At 55.7% G+C, this 21124-nt stretch overlaps 1 protein-coding gene across 14 annotated transcripts in view; it reads left to right on the forward strand.

The window, feature by feature from the left end:
• EPB41L1 (erythrocyte membrane protein band 4.1 like 1) overlaps positions 1 to 21124 on the forward strand; it is a 168091-nt gene that overhangs the window by 58708 nt on the left and 88259 nt on the right. Inside the window, exon 1 of one of the 14 annotated variants that reach the window (XM_075901380.1) lies at positions 15637 to 16894. The exons of the other annotated variants lie outside the window; for them this stretch is intronic. The gene's annotated coding sequence lies outside the window, so the exon portion shown is untranslated. Of the gene's footprint in view, positions 1 to 15636; positions 16895 to 21124 lie in introns of those variants that run through there. 14 annotated transcript variants of the gene reach the window in all.

The following is a 21124-nucleotide window of genomic DNA, read 5'->3' on the forward strand; positions in this document are numbered from 1 at the left end:
AAGCCTGTGAGTTGGAAACTCCTCCTGTAAGGCTCTGCTGAAGCATTCAAAAGCAGGAGGCTGTGCCCCGGCTCCCAAAGCCACAATAAACACGCGAGGCTCTTTTGTTCGCCTTCCATTCTATGCGCCTGGCGGATTGAGATTTTCAGGAATTTCTCTGCACCACAAGGGATGCGTACTTTAAAAAATGGCTCCAGTGTACAAACAGGGTTCTTGGAGCTGGAGTTTTAAGAGAAACAAGAAATATTCCAGTCATCTGAAGAAGTGGGTTGTACCCACGAAAGCTCATGATACCATCTACAGCTGTGTCTACACTGGCCACTTATTCCGGAAAATCAGCCGCTTTTCTGGAATAACTTGCCAGCTGTCTACACTGGCCCCTTGAATTTCCGGAAAAGCACTGACGATCTACTGTAAAATCATCAGTGCTTTTCCGGAAAAACTATGCTGCTCCCGTTTGGGCAAAAGTCCTTTTCCGGAAAACTGTTCCAGAAAAGGGCCAGTGTAGACAGCACAGATTTCTTTTCCGCAAAAAAGCCCCGATCGCGAAAATGACGATCGGGGCTTTTTTGCGGAAAAGCGCGTCTACATTGGCACGGATGCTTTTCTGGAAAAAGTGCTTTTCCGGAAAAGCATCCTGCCAATGTAGACGCGCTTTTCCCGGAAATACTTATAATGGAAAACTGTTCCGTTTTAAGCATTTCCGGAAAAGGGTGCCAGTGTAGACGTAGCCTACATGTTTTGTGAGTCTTTAAGGTGCTGCAAAACTATCTATTGTACTTTAAGTTTTTCCAGTTAGTCTGTAACTCGGCCACCCCTCTGACGCTTATGAAATATTGTCATCGTCGAGGTAAAATGACGGAAGTTGAATGCCCTGTTCTTGGTAGCATCGCCTCTGCAGTTTCTGAGACAATCTCACAATGACTCGCCCATTCTTTTTCTTTGTGGGCTGACAGGGTTTTGACGCTGAGTGTCACTGTTCCACTGCGCGTATATGGAGACAAGATCCACTGCACTCGGTCACTCTGGAACACGAGCGATGACACTAACCCTGTCTGGAGAAGGGGGATGGGTGGACAAAGTTGTGAACTAGTTTAAAAAAACAAAACAACACAACAGAACCCGGAACAAACAACTGTATGCATGCCATTCAGTGTCTGTCTATGTACCAATCATGTGCATACACCTGCATGTACCATTCTGAGTCCGTGTGTGTGTGTAATAGAGCGTGCAACGTTGTCTGTATGTGAAACAGTTGGTGGGTTGATGTATGTGTATATACCTGCTTATGTACCATTCTCTGTGTGTGTGTAATGGTTGGGTGGATGTGTATCTGTGTGTGAGAGACATTCTGACTGTTGTGTTTTCCTCCAGTACGTTTGTATAGCACTGGCTGTTTGCTCAAGCATTTTTCAATCATTTTGCTCCTGGCAGCCCAAATAGAAGAATTCTGGGAAAAGCCCACTGAATCATAGCTACTGTGGTTTTTCTACTCCAGCTGGCTCCTGGCCAGACTTTAAAGGGGCAGCACTCTCTTTATTTTTGTAACTGTTGTAGCAGTAATGCAGTGCAGAACGGACAGCTTCAAACAGGATGAATAGACAAAGGGCTAGGCCAGAGAGTAATTGATTTTGTTTCCCACCCATGCTCTCACCAACCCCAAATTAACGGCTTGCTCACTTGCTGTGACTTTTAAATCCAGGTCTTTCGCCTGTCCGAGAGATGCCCAATCCCAGTCTGCAATGAGGGGCTGGATGTAGCCATCTCTGAATGAAATTCTATGGCCTGTGTCAGGCTGGATGGTCCCTGCTGGCCTTAAAATCCTTGGCGGGAGTGAGCAGTAGTCACAGGAGGTTACAAACTGTAAGACGGAGCACGGCATGCTCTTCCCCTGAGGAGTTCAAAGCATTTGAAGAAAAGACTGCTTATAAAAGTCTCACATGCCCCCCTTCCACGGTATACTCTCCTCGAAGTATTATCTCCATTTGACAAAAGGGGGAACTGAAACATGGAGTGGTTTGGTGACGTGTCCAATGTCATTCAGCCAGTCTGTGGGAGAGTTGCTAGTGGGAGCCAGGGGTCCTATCTCCCAGGCCTTTGCTCTAAGTACTAGACATCACTGCCTCCATAATATGCCAGTGGGTTTTCTGATGTTGACTGCTGTTTATAGTCACTGTGCAGGGCCACTCCCTCCCTTCCCCCTGCCCTGCTGCCTGTTTCCTCTCATGTAGCTTCTGCCTTGTCATGATCTAGAGGGCAGGTGTGGATTACTGTCCTGGCTGTTGTGCTAGGAAAGCGATAAGCTGGGGTGAAATGTCATTTCCCACAGTCCAGGCATCTGGCTCCCTGCTCAGCCTTCAGCATGAGAAGAAGAGGAATTTCCCTTTCCCACCTACGCCTGGCACAGTGGCTGTGTGTGTCACAGAAGGTTTTCACCTTTCTCTGGCTTGTCAAGGATGGGTCAGTGCTGAAGGCAAGATACCAGCCGTGAAGGACTAGCTGTCTGATCTCCTATGGCATGTCCTTAGTTGTCAGACAGATTATGAGCCAGATTGCTGCCTGGGGATGAAAACATCACTAGGAGGATGCCAGTTCTTTCCTTCACAGGCAGGAGATCTGGGCTGCTCTTTGTGCTCTACCACTGTTCTGGGCAAACCTCGTCTCTGCTGAGAACCACGGTCTCCCCTGTGGTGAAACGGGGGATAATTACTATGGCCTGGTTCCCAGTGGTGTATGGCGACTGGCCAGATGTGTAAGGGTGTTGGGCTGGAAGATGCTAGATGTCTTGTTATCCCCAGCTGGTAATGAGTGTTATCTCTCCGTACGTGTGCGATTGACCTGTCATATTGGCCTCATGAGGCTGGAACTGGCCCCCGCCCCAGTCACTAGGGGTAACTTGTATTGCAGTGGCAGCCGGAGGCCTCGGCTGGGATCAGGCCCCCATTGTGTTGGCTGCTATGTGGAGACAGGCCCCTTCCAAACTGGCTTACGGTGTAAGTAGACATGACAGATGACGGTCGGGAGAAAGGAAGAATCCCTCTCCCTCCTCCCCCACTTTACAGGTGGGGAACCAGGCCCCTGAGTGACTAATAGCCGGACTTGTCAGAGCTCTCAGATCCCAGGCCCATTGAACTCCTGGGGCCACCAGTGGAAGTTGGGGACCCAGATGCTTGTGAGCATGTGCTCCCCCCAGCACCCTGTTCTCACTGTCTGTTAAGTAGCGAGGGACTGAACCCAGCGCTCCTCCCATTGCTCCTCCCTGGCTCCTGTGATTGCAGGCTGAGGCCATGTTACGGGTGCGGCTGGCCGGTGGGGTTATAGCCGCTGCCTTGAGCATTTGTGTGGAAACTGCAGCAGTGTCGCTGAGGCGTCGCCTTTAACCTTCCGGCTTCCAGTCATATGACAGTTACCCAGGGCGGTTGGGGCTCCTCCAGAACCGACAAGCCTCGTACGGGGTGGGAGGCAGAGGCAACACAGCAGGAACCTCATTTCTGTAATGGGTGCGGGGCTGAAGCTCTCGCGAGCCGCGGCTGGCCCAGTGAGCTGCCTGCTGCCATTGAGCAGGTCAGGGGGGCTTGGCAGGGGATGGTCTGTTACCTGTGACCAGGTCTGCTCCCCATCGACCTCTCTCTTGTGCACAGGCTGCAGCCAGCTCTTGCTCTGAACCCGTCATCTCCCCCGGCCCAGCTCTTCCTTATCTTTTCCGTAGCCCCCCCTCGTGGCACGAGCCGGGCGCTGCTGCACTGGTGCTGCAATGACAGTCCTGCTCATTTCTACCACGCCTGCTGACACTTTGGGGGGCTTCATCCAACCCCTGCCTCAACCATTTGTCCTTGCAAATAACCCTGACTGTGTGAAAATGGACATTTTGGTAAAAAATCCACCTTGCCAGGAAAGCTGTTTGCCACTGGAAAAACACGTCAGTGGAGAATTTTCTCCCCAGGAGGCCATTGCTTATGATGGTGGCAGCGCAGCATTTGAGTGGTGCTTGTGGGCAAAAAAACCCTGGTGTGGAGAAGCCCCCAAGTACTTTCTGTTATTGTGGGCTCCCCAAAGATGCTGATCTCTATCCACTGACAGAGAGCACCGGGCTCTGTCTTCAGCTCCCTGCTCAGGCCCAGCTCACTTTCATCCACACCCCCATTTTCTGCAGTGACCAGGTAGCCTACAGTTCTCCTTGGAGACTGAATGAGTTGCCATCCAAGCTTCTGTGCTTGAAACCTTCTCCTGCTGTGGGTAGAAGTCTGCCCCTGTGTGGGCCAACATGCTACCGGAATTGAACAAAAACGGAATCCCAGTTTCAGCTAAGACCCTCTGTAAGAGCTGAGATATTAAGTTGCATCCCACGTAGCTAGAGGAAGCTGGCTCCATTTCAGAGCATCTGAGTCATCGAAAAGCATTTCTGGTTGCAATGGAGAATACAAATACAAAACTCCTGCATAGGTTACGATTGCAAGGACACAAGAAAATTATGCTGCAGTTCAGCCGTATCAGCAGAGCCCAGGAACAGCAAAGGCAACTTCGCCAGCTAATTTCCAGTGGCAGGAAGATGATGCTTCCCAGGCCTGTATGCCGTGTGGAATGGAATTTCTCCCATTATTGCTGTGGTCAGATCTCTAGGGTGCCCTGTTCATTTCTCAGCCCAATAAAGGCTGGAGCTGGATCTCCATGTGAGAGGAGGTTTTGTATCTCCTGCCCAACCCAGGCCTTGTGGCTTTGGTTGGAAGACCGAGAACATGTCCTTGTAGGTTCTGTACTTCATTGTTTGGAGGTCAACATTGTCATCTGACAGCCCAATCAGGGTATATCACACCCACCACTTTCCCTGTGTCCATAGAACCTCGTCATAGAAGGCAAGCAGGTTGGTCAGGCATGTTGGCTGTTCCTGATCACTTTCTGCTCTTCCAAATGGATTCCCCTCCAGGATTTTTCTGGGGATTGAGGTGAGGCTGACTGGTCTGTAGTTCCCTGGATTGTCCTTCTTCCTTTTTTTAAAGATGGGCACTACATTTGCCTTTTTCCAATCATCCGGGACCTCCCCTGATAGGTATGGGATTTTTTCAGCAATAGCGGCCACTCACATCATCTGTCACTGGTTGCCTCCCTGTTCAGTAAGGCCGTGTCCAGACTCAGGGTTTTTTTCGGGAAAAGTAGCCTTTTCCCGAAAAAACTTCCCCTGCGTCCAGACTCAAGCCGCGTTCTTTCGAAATTATTTCGAAAGAACGCGGCTTTTCTTTCGATGGCGGTAAACCTCATTTCACGAGGAAGAACGCCTTCTTTCGAAAGTTCCTCTTTCGAAAGAAGGCGTTCTTCAATGTAAAGAGGCCGTCTTCGAAAGAGAGCATCCAGACTCGCTGGGTGCTCTCTTTCGAAAAAGCGGATTTCTCTTTCGAAAGATCCGCCTGCAGTCTAGACGCAATCTTTCGAAAGAGCCTCTTTCGAAAGAAGCCTGCAGTCTAGACATAGCCTAAGAGTCCCATATCTTCCCTGATGACCTACTTGTTGCTGATATACTTGTAGAAATCCTTTTGTTCTTCAGCTGCAATCCAGTTGCCCTTTGGCCTTCTTGATTATGCCCCTGCATGCTTGAGCTATATTTTTATATTCCTCCCTAGTCATCGGTCCAAGTTTCCACTTCTTGTAAACTTCCTCTTTGTGTTTAATCTTGCCGAAGATTTCTCTCTTAAGCCAAGCTGGTTGCCTGCCATTTTTGCTTTTCTTTTTGCACATTGGAATGGTTTGTTCCTGAATAAGACTTTTTTAAAATCCAGCCAGCTCCCCTGGACTTCTTTCACCTTCATATTAGCCTCCCAGGGGATCCTGCCCATCAGTCCCTGAGGGAATCCAAGTCTGCTTTTCTAAAGTCCACGCTCCGTATTCTGCCGCTCTCCTTTGTCCCCTTCGTCAAGATCCTAAACTCAACCATCTCATGGTCATTGCTGCCCAGGTTGCCTCCTATTTCTACCTCTCCTACCAATTCCTCCCTGGTTGTGAGCAGCAGGTCAAGCTGTGCATGGCCCTGGTTGGATCCTCCAGTGCTTGTACCAGGAAGTTGTACCACACTCCCCAAAAGCTTCCTGGATTGTCTGTGCACCAAAGGTGGAAATAAGCCAGTGTGCCCCAGGGGGGCGCGCCAGTAAGTGACTGGCTGGCTGGGGGCAGGGCTCTGGATGCTGCTGGCACTTTGGGCCCCAAGCGCCAGCTCCAGGCTCAGGCATCCAGGCAGCATGGTTCCTGCCTCCCTGGTCAGCCCCAGTGTATGGTCCTGTGTGGTCCTGCTGCTCCCGGGATCCGTCAGCTGGGCAGTGCAGTCCCTGCCTCTCTCGCCAGCCCTGGTGCTCTGGTGGCCTGGCGTTGTCATCGCCACTGCCCCAGCCAGCCCCGGGGATCTGGCAGCTGGGCAGTGTGAGTGGCTGCACTCCCAGCTCTGAGCTCCCCCCGCAACTTTCAGTCTCCTACCCTGAGTCCCCCCATCCCTCACAACCTCCTGCACCTCCACACCCCTGCGCTGAGTCCCCCAACCCTCCCTCACCCTCAGCTCCACCCCCACATCCAACCCTGTGCTCTGACTTCTGCACCCCCACATAACTAATGCCCCTATACCGTCCAGCCCCTTGCCTTGAGCCCCACACCCTGCACAGCCCCCTGCCCTAGCTCCTGCACCTCTGCCCTGAGCGCCCCAACCCTGCTTTGATTCCTGAACCCTCCATAACCCATCCCTCTGCCCTGACTCCTGCACCACCCACATACCCAACCCCTGCCCTGAGCCCCTCATACGCTCCAGCCCCCTGCCCTAAGTTCCCCCCATACCTCAGCCTCCTGTTGCGAGCCCCCCTGCACTCCATCCCACACTGACATTTCTTCTGTACTGCCCATTGCCAGCCTCTGCCAATCTCCTGCTGTGATCCCCCCCAAGGGGGATGGTGATACGAGGGTACCTGTAAGAAGCGTAAGTTACTTTCACCCCTGCTGTGCACAGCTGTATTGCTGATTGAAGTCCCCCATGAGAACCAGAGCCTGGAAGCTTGTTTGTTGTCCGAAGAAAACCTCATCTAGCTCATCGCCCTGCAGACGTCACCGTTTCTACTGTTTTGTAGTCCTTATGTGCCGCCCTTCCCCCCAGCCTCCTGACTGCAAGCAGCGGGGGAGAGCTGAGGCAGCTCGATCTGGGGGGCACAGTTGCATCTCTCTGGGCCTGTTCCTTGCCAGACTGCTGGTGTGGGATGGGCAGGCCGATTGCTGAGTCACTGGGAAACAGGCCTGCCCAACTGCTCCCCCGCCTCTGTCCTCCTTGAATGCCAGTCTGGTCATTGCAACAGGGGGAACACAAACCCTGCCCCTTCTGGCCATTCTGCCCCCCAACCCTCTTGGCGTCACAGTCTCCCACCTGCCCCATTTCCTGTATTCTCCGGCTGTGTCCCCTCCCCCGCCTGGGATTTTACTGTAGCTACTTAGATCTTTGGGCTGAACTGGGCAAAAGCCCCCTCCCCCTTTAATTAGCCAGCCCCGCCAGCCAGGCAAGGGCTGGACCCGGTCCTGTGTCTCATCCGTCCATTGTCCCGTCCTCCCTGGCAGCGGGAGGAAGGCTTGGACGCCAGACGTGGGACAGCACGAGGACGCTCTGGAGAGGGCCTGGGCAAATCCCTGCCACTGCTTTGGCACCCTCCGCACCGTGGCTCTTGTGGCAGCAGCGTCCCACATGCAGCTGGTGGCCGACTCTCGCCCAGCTGAGTTCCCCGGGCATCATGTGCAGTAGGCAGAGCAGCCCCTGCTCCCCACGCCCTGGCGCCTGGTGTGCCTCTGCCCCGCAACTGCTCCTCCAGCTCACCTGCAAAGCAACAGGGCTGAGCGGGTAAAGGGCCCCACCCGACCAAAATGACCCCAGTGAAGAAAGGGGAATTTGCATGTGGGCACGGGGTCCCCAACAGGCCAGACCTTTCCCTCCAGCGCAGGTCGCAGACCTCTCTGCCAGGCTGCTCCAGAGAGACGGCAGCTGCACAGGACCGGGAAACTGGAGATGCTTCCTTTGATGAAAGGGAACAGTCAAGTCATGGGGCGCGTTGTGGGGCTTGTCGACCCACCTGGCACTCCTGGCCCCTGGCAGAGGCGGGACGGTCCCATTCCCAGTGGACCTGCCCTTTGGAGGCAATGCTAATGGGGCAAGCGGCCCCTCATGTCCTGCCTCGCAGCACTGGGGAGCTGTCGCCAGCAGTCGCTCTCCCCAGAGCATTGCTCCCAGACACACGAGGGGAAGAAACCAACCCGGGGCTGAACTCCGCAAGGGGTGATATGAACAACAGCTCTCCCATCAGATGTCAGCCCAATTCTAGCCAGGGCAACAGATGCGAGGGCTCTGTCTAGTGCCACCTCTTTCCTCCCGCGTTTCTTTCTCACTCTTTTGTTGTTGTTTTGCCTTTTACTTTCTCTCACTGCCTGGTCTCTGTCGCTCTCCTTCTGTTTCTGCATCCTCTGTGGTTTTCCCCAGGTTTTCTTCTTTCTGTGCTTCCCCCTCTCTCAGGTGCCAGACTGTGGGGGGGGGGGGGGGACACACTACTAGGACCCAGAGTGTAGACAATTGTGTCTGCTGCTGGTGCAGATGTATTCTCTCTGCTCTAGATGCACAGAGATGGGGGAGTGCGGTGCTGGAGGAAGGCGGGCACAAGAGACATAACAGGCAGGCAGGAGAGGGGGACTGGGGGCATCATTTGAACTCCCCGCCTCAGGTGCCAAAATGTTGTGGGCCAGCCCTGGGGTGGTGGAGCGTCCGGCTCGCATGGGCCACAGGGGCTTGTATTTGTTCCGTCTCAAGCAGTTTTGCAATCACCCGGCCTCCTAATAGTGTCAGCGTATCATCCGACAGTGTAGCACTGGGCAGCACTTGGGTGGGAGAGCTCCTACGCGTGTCATGGGGTTGGTGATTCAGGAGGTGGTGCTTTTCCTGCTGAGCCAGTACCCTGCCATGGGATTAGGGGAGCTGTTACCTTCTGGAGAGGACACTGTCAACAGAGATATCTGTCTCTTTAAGGCTGTGACTAGCCCTGTGCTACTGACTCTCATCCCATGTTCCTCCCCTCCACACGCACATCTCACCTAGAAATTCAACCAGTGCCTCTGGCGTGTCACCCACTCACCCTAAGGGACGGCAGAAAGCTTGGTTCCAAAGCCAGCAGGGTGTTTCCGACTGACCAGGGCGCCTCCTCAGCTACACTGGCGTCTCTCTGCTGCCTGTGGTGGGCTCCCCTCCCCCCATTTTCCACCAGCTTGTGCAAATTAAAAGAACATGGTGGCTTCCAAGTGGGAAGATGCTGTTAACGTGTCTCCCTTGGCCAGTTGTCTCTCCGGTTGAGTTGGCCAGTAAACTCAATGAGTGCGTCCTGATTTCCCGCTGTTAACTCCCCCCGCCCTGCTGAGGGGAGAGACTGGGTCAGATTTAAGTTAGTTAACGAATGGGGAAGGCTCCAATTGTCCTTGACTTTGGAGCAGGCTCTAAGAGTGCGGTGAGATGCCTCTGAGATGCCTTCCCTTCCCAGGGATCACAGCACTGGGACCAGCTCCAGCCTGGGGATTTTTCCTGCTTCATTTCTGATTATGTTAACTTCCTACTGCTCTTGTTACAAGGCTCGGAGGAGAACATCTGGCAGACCTTTTAGTGCTGAGTCATTCCACCGATTGACAGTTGGCTGAACGTCATTCCTGGCCACTCATGGCCATTACCAATGGCTGGGCGCTTCTGCAAGAAGCGTGTTTCTCCCGTGGACAGGCCTGATTTCAGTCTGAGTGTGTACAGTTTACGGATCTAACGTTCTTCCTTGGGTTTCAGTTGCATACAGCGTTCTCCCACGCTGCCCACCCCGAACACGCTGCTGCTGCGTGTTGTTCCCCCGGAGGTGGCTGCTTCCCCGTCAGGCAGTCCCCATGCATATTGGCTGTTGTGCCTCCGGCGTGAATGACATGACATAAATGTGAACTCGTTATTGTTATCATCGCCTCATGATGTTGGCAATGTGCAGAATTCCCTCGGCCAGGATCCTCGCCAGAGAGGGCCAGCGAGGACCAGAGCTTTGCTGACAGGACATGACACCACACTCTCTGTGCAAGGGAACTGCAGTGCCTCTAGGTGCACTGGAATTCCTGGCCACCAGGCTGGGCTCTGACGGGGGCGTTTGCATATGGGGGCGCGAGTTGTAGGGGAGAACAGAACCGCGCCTTTGTGAGCCAGCCGCAGGTCATGGGAATCCTATAGGGAAAGACAGGGAAATCAATGCAGGCTGTGCAGCCACAGGGCTAAGCTGAGGAGGAAGCACAGAGGCAAACTCCACTGCAGAGAGGAGATGGTGACAGAGAGGAATGAATTCCAGCTGCCACTTTTGAAATGGGAGAGGCAGATGGTGTGTGCGATATAGAGCGATACAGATCCCTGTAGACTCCAGGTTATGATGGAGACAGATGTAACACCACCGTTCCTGTTGTACTTGTGTAGTGTGCACAGGCTGCATGAGTGGGGCTGGTAGTTATATGCTAAGCAGGTACTTTGCAGAGCCATGTGATATGCAGCATTGTATATGCTCCTTTGACCGCCCTTGTACCCTGTCCCCAGGGAGGTCATTTCTAACCCTTCCAATCCTCAGCCTGCTTCCAACAGCTGCCACCTAAAAAATCTTTGCCACAAGCTGTTCCCTCCACTGCACCCCCCAACCACTGTTCCCTGTAAGCTGGGTGCTTGTGTGGCCACCCAGGAAAGTTCCAGGTGATGCCCAGCTGATTAGCAGAGCACCCAGCTCTGGTAGCAGGTTTAAAATGAATAAAAGAAAGTTCTTCTTCACACAGCATGTAGTCAACCTGTGGAACTCCTTGCCAGAGAAGGCTGTGAAGGCTAGGACTATAACAGAGTTTAAAGAGAAGCTAGATAATTTCACGGAGTTTGGGACCATAAAAGGCTATTAGCCAGGGGATAGAAATGGTGTCCCTGGCCTCTGTCTGTCAGAGGCTGGAGAAGGATGGCAGGAGACAAATCGCTTGATCATTGTCTTTGGTCCACCCTCTCTGGGGCAGCTGGTGCTGGCCACTGTCGACAGACAGGCTACTGGGCTAGATGGACCTTTGGTCTGACCCAGTACGCCATTCTTATGTTCTTATGTTATCACAGCCAGCAGCATGTGTTTCCATTGGTGGTGCACATCTGCACATGCCTTGGTGCACATAACAAAATTTATTCTGCACATAGATGGAAAACTTTGAGGGAACATTGCCTCCAATCTCACTGGTCTGTGGCCCATGCTGGGCAGTGTTTGGCCCTGCCCTGGTGATTTGCTGGGCCTGGGCTACACTCATTCGTTAGGTTGACCCACCTGCATCTCTGGGGTGTGGGAAAACCACACCCCGAGCGGCATAGGTATAGCACCCTGAACCTGGCTGTAGACATCACTAGATCAGCAGAATTCTTTTGTCAGCCTGCCTACTGCCTCTCAGGGAGGTGAATAACCAATGTCAATGGGAGCATTTATTCAGCATCTCTGCTGAAGCGCTTTCCTGGTGCAGATGCAGCATTTCAAGTATAGACAAGGGCTTAGTTTCTGTGACAACCCCTCCCACCATGCTTCATGAAGTTTAGCTTATGAATATAAATGTGCATAACTCGAAAATACCTCATGTACAGCCTGGCCATATTGCCCTATGGTGAATATGGGACAACTGGCAAATTGTGCAAATTCCGGCGAGTTCAATGGCAATCAATCAGAGCTGCATTGTAGCCCCCCCCAAATGCTACCAAAATTCCAGGGCCAGAGAGGGGGAAATTGGGGGTCTAAGCAGGGCGGGAGGGCTCAGGTATAGGTGCAGAATGACTTCTATTTGGGGGGCAGTGGTCAGCAGGCTGAAACCAGCTCCATAGGTCAGGACGGGGATGCAGTGACCCCTCCAGCCCAGCAGGGCACCCATCCTGTCTTGGGTCTGTCCTCAGGACTGACCTGCACTTCCACTGACGCTTGGGGGGCACGTGGCACCCAGTTTATTAACACACACGTCCCCGTGTGAGATCAGAAACCTCTCCCTCCCCCGCCATGCAGCGTGTCCCGTTCCCGGCCGCTGGCGCAGACCCTGCCCCCTCAGCCATGCAGAGTAGCCATGCAGGGTGGAACTGTTTAGTGGTGCAGAGCAACAGCTGAGAACAGAAGGCGATGGACACCACAAGGATTCTAGAGTAGCAACTTGCACTTGTCGACTAGGAATAAGGTTGGAGTTGAGGGGTTAACGCCCCACTCCAGGGATTAGTGAGGTCTCTGTTGTGATGACCAAGAGCAGCCAAGACCCTGATGTGAAACTTGCATCAAATTAAATGTTTCCTGTGAAATTCCAGCCCAACTGCTCTGATAGGGTATGTCTACACTACATAGTTAATTCGAACTAATGGACGTTAGTTCGAATTAACTTTGATAGGCACTACACTAGCGCTCCGCTAGTTCGAACTTAATTCGAACTAACGGAGCGCTTAGTTCAAACTAGGTAAACCTCATTGTACGAGGACTAAGCCTAGTTCGAACTTACTAGTTCGAATTAAGGGGTGTGTAGCCTCTTAATTCGAACTAGTGGGAGGCTAGCCCTCCCCAGCTTTCCCTGGTGGCCACTCTGGCCAACACCAGGGAAACTCTATTGCCCCCCTCCCGGCCCCGGACCGCTTAAAGGGGCACGGGCTGGCTACGGTGCCCGTGCCAGGTGCAAGCCTGCCAGCACCCAGCTAGCAGACCGTGCACCTGGCTCGGCTCGAGCCAGCCACCCGATGCCCCCCAGCCCTCCCCCTCTTCCCGGGACCAGGCTGGCGGCTCCCGGGAGCTTGCTCGGGACCGCAAGAGGCGGGCACCCGCCTGGGCTAGTGCGGACATCGTGGACCTCATCCACGACCTCCGCATTAGGCACAGGAAAGTGGTCGTCTAGGGCAGGAGAGCTGCCAGCCTGGCCACCCAGGAGCAGGTGTGCATGAAAATTAAGGTGGTCCACTGAGACCCCTGACCCTGAGCCCTGAGCTTACAATGGCCGTCCTGGGTCAGACCAAAGGTCCATCTAGCCCAGTAGCCTGTCTGCCGACAGCGGCCAACCCTAGGGACCCTGGAGGGGATGGACCGAAGACAGTGACCAAGCCATTTGTCTCGTGCCATCCCTCTCCCGCCTTCCACAAACTTTGGGCAGGGACACCACTCCTACCCCTTGGCTAATACCACTCCATGGACCCAACCTCCATGACTTTATCTCACTTCTCTTTAAACTCTGTTCTAGTTCTAGCCTTCACAGCCTCCTGCAGCAAGGAGTTCCACAGGTTGACTCTTTGCTTTGTGAAGAACAACTTTCTGTTACTAGTTTGAAGCCTGCTACCCATTCCTTTCCTTTGGTGTCCTCTAGTCCTTCTATTATGGGAACTAATGAAGAACTTTTCTGTATGCACCCTCTCCACCCCACTCATGCTTTTATAGACCTCTATCCTATCCCCCCTCGGTCTCCTCTTTTCTAAACTGAAAAGTCCCAGTCTCTTTAGCCTCTCTTCATATGGGACCTGTTCCCAACCCCTCATCATTTTAGTTGCCCTCCCCTCTCCCAGCCTCTCTCTTCCCCTCTCCCACCTCCTTTTCCCAGTCTCCCCCAGTTTTGTTCAATAAAGACAGATTCTATTTTTGACCACATGTTTTCTTTATTTTGTACATCAGGAAGGGGGGATAGGGAAGGGTAAGTGGAAGGAGGTGAGGGAGGAATGGGGCACGAGCCCCCGATGGGGAGGACTGGGCTGGCTCTGCGGGCTTCTGGGGGTGGAAGCTCTCCTGCAGCCCCCCAATTGCCTCCTCTCCCCAGATGGCAGCCTGCGGCAAGTGCAGCCGGGCTGATGGCCGAGTGGTGTGATGTGCCCAGTGTGGGCACTCAGGGCACTCCAAGCCAGGACTGCTTTGCAAGCGGGGAATCCCTGAGAACTGTCTGTCCGGGGTGGGGGTCGGGACCCTTTAAGCACAGCCCTCGGCTAGCCTGAGACAGCATCTCCACGCTCTAAGCCCTCCTGTGATGCCCTGCCAGCACTGCTTCCGGCCAGCCTTAGCCTCGGTTCAGGGTCCACTTAATGTGGACATGCTAGTTCGAATTAGCAAAACGCTAAGTCGAACTAGTTTTTTAGTCTGGATCTGTTAGTTCGAATTAGCGCTGTAGTGTAGACATACCCATAGGGAGCAAGCTCAGCCCGTTAGTCCCGCGGCAGGAGGTACATGCTGTATGTAGACCAACAGGCTGAAGAGGGTTCTGCTGTTTTTCTGAGCTGATTGACTTGCCATTCTTTGAGCCTTCAGGAAAAGGCCAGAGGTTGGATCCTCCCCCTTTCACGCCTGCAGATACCACACACGTATGCCACATTTGCCCTCAGTTCACTGAGGACCAGATCCAGCCCTGTAACTTGGCTGCCTTGTCATTCGGCGGCCCTGTGCTGTTTTCATGGTGTTCCCAGCGCCTGCCTGGGAACCTGCTGCATTGCCGTATTACAAGGGCCGTTATTTATGTTGCAATTAGGGAGTGACTGGGAAATAACCTCATTGTCATATTTATGAAGTTACTTCGAGGCGGTGTGCTCTGGGATAGAGAAGGCTTGCTCCGGGAGAGGGCTGAAAGGGCCAGCCATTGAGGGACCATGAAAAACTCCTGCTGCTCATGTTAACCTGCAGGGGCTCTGGAGTAGAGCCTGCCTCGGGGTTAGTGCAGGGGACTCCTGGGTTTTCAGCCTACCTGTCACTGGTTCACTGGGCAAGTCACGTAGGCTGAACCCTGCCAGCCGTACACTGCTTCACTCCCTGTTGATTCCAGGGAAAGCATTTGTGGAGGAAGGCGCTACGCTCTGTGGCTACGTCTACACTGGCCCTTTTTCCGGAAGGGGCATGTAAATTTCACCAGTCGTCGTAGGGAAATCCGCGGGGGATTTAAATATCCCCCGCGGCATTTAAATAAAAATGTCCGCCGCTTTTTTCCGGCTTTTAAAAAAGCCGGAAAAGAGCGTCTACACTGGCCCCGATCCTCCGGAAAAAGTGCCCTTTTCCGGAGGGTCTTATTCCTACTTCGAAGTAGGAATAAGACCCTCCGGAAAAGGGCACTTTTTCCGGAGGATCGGGGCCAGTGTAGACGCTCTTTTCCGGCTTTTTTAAAAGCCGGAAAAAAGCGGCGGACATTTTTATTTAAATGCCGCGGGGGATATTTAAATCCCCCGCGGATTTCCCTACGACGACTGGTGAAATTTACATGCCCCTTCCGGAAAAGGGGCCAGTGTAGACGTAGCCTGTGAGTAAAGGAGGAGATTCTGGTCCTTAGGGTGCGGCTAGCAAAGCTGCTCATTAGGAATTGAGGGTGCTCAGCACCTCTGGAAAGCAGGCCCTTCACCCCACTCAGTCACCTCATTTTATAAAATTGGGACAGGATTCTTACCTTTGGAGCACACGCTGAGACGCTCGATTTAAAGGTGTTCTGTATGGACTAAGTGCTATTGCTTAAGGTTTTCAGCTGCCCCTGGGGAATTAGCCACGCAGCTCCCATTAATTATGATTTACATTATTATCCCCAGGAAAGGATAATGCATAATGTTCCACCGCAGAGATGGCTGCATTTCAGTGGAGGATAAGAATAAAACCTAGCTCTTACATAGCACTTTCCATCAATAGACAGACAGAACCTTTCTGGTATATGCTGTTGGCAGAATTCAAGGTTTGTTTGTTTTTTTATAATTTCGACAGACACCAATGTTTATTTTAAGCTTTTTTTCCCAGTGTTTTTCTATTTGAATGTTCAAAGTTGTGGGAAGTTATGGGGGGATCAGACTATAAAAGCAGAGGCTGAGGTTCAAAAAGTTTAAGCTTTATAATAGTTCAAACACCAATTGTCAACATTATACGTCTATGCAAAGTAAATAACCTTAAATGAATGACCAAGTTCTCGAGCAACATTTTTCTTACTTAGCCTACGAATACATTTTGATTGTCGTCAGTGGAAACATTTTCTGTGTACAGTGAAATTGGCGTTTACTGACATTTACTGATCAAAATTGAATCCTTTCAAGCCTCTGTATACGGAACGGAGAATGCTTGGAGATCCTTTAGGTAGACACCAGAGCACGATGAACTATTGGAGCTAAAGGCCAATGCTGGCACAAGAACAAAGGGGGATAAACTGGCCCTGAAGGAATTCAGCCTGGAAATGGGAAGGTTTCTAACCCTCAGAGGAGCGATGCTCGGGAAGAGGCTCCCGTTGAGGGGAGTGGGGGCAAACAACTCAATGCAAGTCTGGCAGATTTAGGTGCCTGGGTTGCCTGCGGTAGCAGAGATGGGCCTGGGTGACATGGGCTTTTGAGGGGCGCGGTATTTGTTTATCCCGTAGGTAGTGCGCAAAGCTTGCGGGTAAACAGGCTGCTACGGACACCCAGGCTGGTGCTGCACATGAAAGCCCCAGCGTGCGTGGGGAGGATGCTCTAGGATCCGCTCAGCCCGCCCCCCTTGCCTGGAGCCTGCCCGGGAATGAGTCAGACATTTGCAGGCGAGGGAGGCAGCGGGGCCGTGGGCTGATCCCCAGCGTGGTGCAGAGCAGGCATACCTGGGCTGGGTGCAAAGCTCGCTGCGCGCCTGCTGGCTGTCTGCGGAGGGCGGTCCCGGGAGAGATGACGCGGCGGGTTTTCATGTGAGGCAGCTGGCCTGGCAGTGTGGGAAGAGAGCCCGTTCCTGCTCTGTGCGGCGAGGTCTGCTGCGACTGCAGTAGGCATCAATCACTGCGCGGGGGTGTGAAAGTTGGAGAAGAGGCTGCTCCGCAGCAAGCGCTGTGGTGTACGCGCAGCCCCGTCCGGGAGAGGAGAGGAGCCTCGCTGCAGGCATGGGGACGGACCGCGCTTGCCAAGGTAGGAGCTGCCCCGCATGCAGGAGCGAGGGGGAGAGAGAGGAAAGGCAAATGCTGGGCTTCGAGGCAGCACGAACTCGCCAGCCGGCTGCTCTCCGCATTGTGACAGTCCCAGCTCTGCCTGCCCCGGAGCCGACCGACCGCCAGGCACGCGGGGCCGGGGGCGGCCAGGGGCTGCCCGACCGCCAGGCACGCGGGGCCGGGGGCGGCCAGGGGCTGCCCGACCGACAGGCACGCGGGGCCGGGGGCGGCCAGGGGCTGCCCGACCGACAGGCACGCGGGGCCGGGGGCGGCCAGGGGCTGCCCGACCGCCAGGCACGCGGGGCCGGGGGTGGCCAGGGGCTGCCCGACCGACAGGCACGCGGGGCCGGGGGCGGCCAGGGGCTGCCCGACCGACAGGCACGCGGGGCCGGGGGCGGCCAGGGGCTGCCCGACCGACAGGCACGCGGGGCCGGGGGCGGCCAGGGGCTGCCCGACCGACAGGCACGCGGGGCCGGGGGCGGCCAGGGGCTGCCCGACCGACAGGCACGCGGGGCCGGGGGCGGCCAGGGGCTGCCCGACCGACAGGCACGCGGGGCCGGGGTGGCCAGGGGCTGCCCGACCGACAGGCACGCGGGGCCGGGGGCGGCCAGGGGCTGCCCGACCGACAGGCACGCGGGGCCGGGGTGGCCAGGGGCTGCCCAAACGAGGCCAGATCCCGTCATGTCCTTGAGCACAATGCAGGTCCCGGAGCCTCCGCTGCAGAGGAAGCAGAGACATTTTCCCCTGGAGTTCTGCTTTCAGGCTGGTTTCATTCCCCGGCTGCTGCTGGCCCCTGGCAGGAGCTAGTCCCTGTCCCGGAGCTGGGAGCACGTTGGTGGCTTTGTGTTGCTGTGGGACCCGCTGCAGAGCCGATGGCCGCGCAGGGCACAGCAGCGCTCGGGCTGCTTGTGCGGGGAAGGCTCAGGGCGGGTTGGTCTCCAGCTCGGGATTTGTGCAACTCAGAGCTGTGCGATCTGTGCTGGGAGCTCAGCACTGGCTACTCCAGGGGCCCGCCAGGGGTGCAGGGCTTGGCCCCTCCTCAGCACCTTGGCTCCGGTCCTTTGGCTGGACGAGCAAGAAGCGTTCTCGGCGTTCCTTGGGACTGCCTGCCGTGGGGAGGGGCTCCCTTTGGCACCCCAGCCAGGCCCTGGGCTGGGCCATCCTGGGCTACCAGCCGGGCAGGCTGGTGTGAGCTCGTGGGGCGGCTGCAGGAGACACATGAAGCTGCCTGGCCCTCCTCTCCCCGGCTCGGCTGAGCCCTGAGCACAGCCGCCAGCTGTGGACCCGCTGGGACGGTCTCTGCTGCAAGGGCCTGGAGCAGCAGCCTGGCAGACTCCCTCTTGCTTCTTAAAGGGCCAGCCTTCCGCTGCGGGAACCTAGCCGGGGTTTCTGCAGCTGGGCTGCTGCAGGGTGGACCCAGGGTCTCAAACTCAATTTACTGTAGGGCCAGGGCTAATCCTCAGATCCTCCTAGTGGGCTAGTGGCATCCCCCTCTGGCAGGGCTCGGGGGGGTATGTGTGTTTGCGTGTTCCCAGCCTTGCCTGCGGCTGCTGGGTGATTTAACACCCCCTTCCCCAGGGAGCTCCCACCGCTGGCACCATTAGCGCAGTGGGGCTAGAGCGGCTTCCGGCGGCTAACTCTGCTCTGCTGCCCACACGTCCCTGTGGCCCAGAGCCGCCCCGTCCATAGGCCAGTGCGGTGCGGCCGCTCTGGGCCCTGCACTTGGGGGGGTCCTGCAGTGGCTGCCCCAACCATCCTATAGGCAGGACAGTCCCCCATACTCAGGTTAGCCTGCAGAGCCCTGGGCGGGCTGGGACCAGCCGCAGGCCCTGGAGCCCCCCCATACTCACCATGGTGGCAGGAACCTCGGGGACGCTCTGCCGCTGTCCCCTAAGCCAGCCCGCTCTGGGCTGGGGCGCTCCACTTCTGTTGCCGTGGCCAAGTGAAGCACCGGGCTGGCCTGGGAGATGGGAGTGGGGCAGAGGCGTCTGCATCGCTCTGCTTCCCCCCAGCTCCCGCCAGCAGAGGGGCCCGACCCCGGCTGCTGCTCCCTGCCAGGCCCCCCGGTTATCCCCGGACCAAGTCCCTACAGCTTGAAGGAAGGGTTGCGATGGGGGGAGAGGCAGGGCAGGGCTGGGAAGAGGCGGGGTGGGAGCAGAGCAGCGGCTGGACTAGGGGAAGGATACGGACACACTCCCTCCCTCCCAGGGCTGCAGGACTCATGCGCCAGCAGCCATGTGCAGGCTGGATTGTGGAACTGCTTGGGCCACAGGCTGTGAGTTTGAGGCCCCTGTGTATACACTTGCTGTGCTGATGGAAGGGGCGTTTCTCTTGCCGTAGGCAATTCCCCCTCCCCGAGCAGCAGTCGCTGCGTTAGTGGAAGAATCCTTCTGTCAGCCTAGCTGTGTCTACACCTGGGCCTAAGGCGGTTTCACTGCGGCATGCGGGGACGGGACTCTCGTCGCATCCTGAAGCAATGGCGCAGGGTGGATCTAAATCTCCAGTGCAGAACAGGCCCGAGGCATTCCGAAGGTCTAACGCCTTTCGCGGCTGGGCCCCGCACTGAGCCTGTCCCTCGGCAGCCTGGGGGCCGCGTAGTCCCTGCAGGGGCACTGGCTGGCAAGTGCTGGGGGTGCCAGCACCTGGTAGATGCACCGTGCCTTGGGTGTACCCAGTGTCGACAGGCGCCCTGCGCAGGCACAGCAGCGGAGCTTTGCTCGATGGCAGCTGCAGTTTGGCAGCCGGCAGGCGGCTCTGAGGGGTGGCCAGGAGAAGGGGCTCAGGTTTGTTATTGTCAGGGGGCTGCTCAGGACCATGCACTAGGAATGGGCAGAGCACACAGCCCGGGAGACGTGCGGTGAGGAAGGGAATCCCCAAATCCTGTGTCTAGGAAAGGCCTGTGCTCAGACCTCTAGCAGGAAGAGCCGATGCCTGGGAGAGGGAATCCAGGGGGACTGGGAGAGAGAGCCGGAGGGGAGAACACTTGAGGGCCAAAAGAGACGAGGGAGGAACTCACAGACGCTCCCTCCCACCCTTCCTGGTGTAACACGAGAGGAGTGGAGAGCACAGCCCTGCCCGTGACTGGCTCTCCACAGCGCTCGGCTGCCCCAGGTCCGAGATGGGCAGGCTACGTTAGAGGAGAGAATGGAGGGAAGGAAGGTGGCTGGAGAAAAGGCAGATAGAGACGGCGAGAGGCTAGAACAGCGGCAGGCAAATACCAGCCTGCGGGCCAGAGCTGGTTTGCCAGGGTTAGCCCCGATGGTCCACCGCTGTATTTACCCACCTCCGCAGGGACGGGCGCTCGCAGCCCCCACTGGCTGTGGATCACCATCCCAGGCTAATGGGAGCTGCGGGAAGTGGCGCGGACCAGGACACCACTTCCTGCAGCTCCCATTGGCCAGGAACTGCGATCCATGGCCGATGGGAGCTGCAAGCACTGTGCGTGCAGAGGTGCAGGTGAATACAGAGGCGGCTGCTGAACTGCTGCATCTTACTGCCCACTCCTGGGCTAGACGGAGGTTGGATCAGGCTGTTGGGCAGGGGGGCTAAGCAGTGAAGGAAGAAATTTAGCACAGTGAAGAGAGAGACGGTTTCAAAAATAACCCAGATGAGAGAGAGGGAGAGAGCTAGGAAAGTAAAAATAGAACGGCTGGAGCAGAGAGGAAACTGGCTGAGAGGAAGAGGAGAGGAAAGGGGAATGGAGAGACACTTCAAACTTGTCAGAGACGCGACTGTCTGGGGAAGCGTGGGTGCAAAGGCAGGGACTGAGCGTGAGGAGCCTTGTCCCCAGACGCACTGAGGTAGCATGAAGTAAGATGCAGCCTGACTCAGATGCACAGGGGACAAGAGCAGGACCTGAGTGAGGCAACAGAGTAGGGCCAGGAGCCTGCAGAGAGCAGGCTGGGCCAGGGGTGGGGAGGGAGGGAAGTCAGGGTGGGAGCTAGGGGTTAGGAGTAGGTAGGGAGGGAAGTCAGGGTGGCAGCTAGGGGCCGTGGTGGGGAGGGAGGGAAGTCAAGGTGGGAGCTAGGGAAGGACTCAAACCAGCTGGGTAAGGAGCCTGTGGGGAGTTTGGGATGGGGGCAAGGAGCTGGGCATGGGGGAGGGGCAGAGACCGACTCATTTGTGACAGGAGGAGAACACTCCCCTTTAGAGCCTTGGAAAGAGCCCCAAGATTTTAGGCGTCTTCTCCAGGTCCCTCCCAGTGGGGCTG

The sequence above is a fragment of the Pelodiscus sinensis genome, chromosome 18, assembly GCF_049634645.1.
Source record: "Pelodiscus sinensis isolate JC-2024 chromosome 18, ASM4963464v1, whole genome shotgun sequence".
Taxonomy (NCBI): domain Eukaryota; kingdom Metazoa; phylum Chordata; order Testudines; family Trionychidae; genus Pelodiscus; species Pelodiscus sinensis.